This window comes from Euphorbia lathyris, chromosome 4, assembly GCF_963576675.1.
Source record: "Euphorbia lathyris chromosome 4, ddEupLath1.1, whole genome shotgun sequence".
NCBI lineage: Eukaryota > Viridiplantae > Streptophyta > Magnoliopsida > Malpighiales > Euphorbiaceae > Euphorbia > Euphorbia lathyris.
The window spans coordinates 47,446,161-47,448,696 of NC_088913.1; positions in this window are offsets into that span (position 1 = coordinate 47,446,161).

A 2,536-nucleotide genomic window follows, 5' to 3' on the forward strand; every position below is an offset into this window, starting at 1 on the left:
ATGCTGTATATAGTCATGGATATTTTGTTTTTCATGGTGATGGTATTGGAATTGCCGCGTGTCATCTGTCTGTGGCAGGTGAGTAAATTTACAATACGCCTGGTATAGTTTGACAAGTGTGGTATGCCAGGCCCAATTATAGTTTGACAAGTGTTAACAGTAATTAAATACAATTAAAAAATAAAAACACTAATTTTTTCCCCAATTTTGCCGCACCTTCCTTCTCTGCTCTCTGCTGCTTGCTTTACCTTTTACATCTGCAATGTTGGAGGATTGCAGTTTTTCACAATTGTCATTTAGCTTCAGCAAAATGATGGGCAGGTTGTGCGCAGAGTTTTTAGGTTTCTAAAATGTTTCCGTGAGATGAAATTTTCTGGTTTTACTTATTAATTTATTATAATTTAGAAGATCTAATTCATGTCATTTTAGGTTGCATGCCAATGGTTTTTATTGTTTGATTTAGTTCATCAAAAGACCGTGAATTCTCTCATCAATCTCCATGTTTTAATCTCACAACGTTTCATACTCGTCTCGTTATGATTGCAGATTCTCCTACAGTTACTATTCGGTTTTTTTTTTTTTTGATAAATAAATTACTATTCGATTTTTAGAGCATATGTTGAAATGGTTTTTTCGTTTTACTGTTCTTTCCCTTGCAAACTTTTCAAATTATTCTAATATTTATTTGTATTATAGTAATTAAAGTGTAGAGAGAAGATTTTAGTCTTGATTAAAAGTTACTTATGCAAAAAGAAAAGGAGGGTGAAGAGATCGTGACGTTTTCGAGGATTCCACACAAATTTAGAAATTTATTAATAAAGCTAACAATTACTAAATTACCTTTTAATTAGTTCTAATTTACATTTATTGTTGAATTAATTGTTTTTTAATTTTTTTCCTATTAAGATTTTTAATCTTTCTCTCTCTCCTAATGGTTCACATCACCGGAGAATCCAGAATAGGGGCATTGGGGGCAGTTGCCCCCACTGACATTTGTATTTTTTTTAAAACCCAAGTATTAATTTTTAAGTTTTAGAGCTTTGCCTCCTTCATCAATTGAGGTTTAGGGTTTACTGGTTGTATAATTGAGGACGAAGAATGGTTTTAAATTTAATATTTTATTTTTATTTTTTTTATTCTGTTTTAAAGCAAAACAACATCGTTTTATTTAATTAGAACTATGTCATTTTATTTACAACAAAAAAAAAAGTAAAAAGTAAATATTTAAATGTAAAACTAAATAGGTTCTAAAACAAACTATCGGTCTCTCTTACTCTCTTTAGTTCTTTTTCCTCTTTCTTCTTAAGCCTAAATTGAAATCGCTAATCCTAAGTAAGATTAAATCAAAATCGGCAGCCAATCCCCCCGTAATTGGATCGTTGGTCCAACACTCCATCTTCGATCTTTGCCTCTCTGCTTTGATATTTTTTTGCTCCTGCTTGAATTTTGATTTGATATTTCTGCTACTATTTTACTTGAACTTGAGCTTTGATCTCTGGTTTTCTATAATTATTATTTTTTGAATAAAAATTATTTTAGTCGTATTGTTTGCTTCCATTGGGGAGAAATCCTGGATTCGCCCCTCGTTCACGTTGATAGGGACATTTTGTCTCTCTTTAGCGTGATTTACGGTTTAATTTTGGACTAAATAAGTAAGTTTAATTACAAAAATAGTGTGTTTTCAATAAAATGACAAAATAAAAATAAATTTTACTTTTTTAGTTTATTTCCTTAATTTTCGATTAATTTTCAGAAAATAAACGTCAAGCTAATTCGGTTCTCGATGATCGTATTTTGCAGGTACAAGTTAGAAATAAACAGGTAATAGGACATGTGGGGCGCGGAAGCCGGGACGCGGGGCGTAAGACGATGCCCCCTAATTCACGGCAGTCAATTACATGTTCCCACATGTCAACACTTACCACGCGGGACGTAATATGTAGCACGCGAGGCGTCCAAGGTGTGAATTGAAGATAAAAGAGGTAATCAAACTCCTCGATGCAGGTATAATCTTCCCTATCTCCGATAGTCAATGGATGAGTCCGGTTCAATATGTTCCTAAAAAGGGGGCACAACGGTAACGGAAAATGATCAAGGGGAACTAATCCCTACGAGAAAGGTAACGGGGTGGCGGGTATGCATAGATTATAGGAAACTTAACGAAACCACCCGTAAAGATCATTTTCCCTTGTCGTTCATTGACCAAATGTTGGAAAGGATGGCGGGACACCAATTCTTTTGTACCCTAGATGGTTTATCCGGATATATGCAAATCCCCGTTGATCCTTCGATCAAGAAAAAACAACGTTCACTTGTCCTTATGGGACGTTTGCATATAGGCGGGTGCCATTTAGGCTTTGTAATGCCCCCCGCCACCTTTCAACGTTGCATGATGGCTATATTCTCTGAAATGATTGAGGACTTCATGGAATTCTTCATGGACGATTTTTCGGTTTTTGGGTCGTCCTTTGAAATTTGCCTAAACAATCTTGATAGAGTCCTTCAACGATGCGAGGACACTAATCTCGCTCTTAGT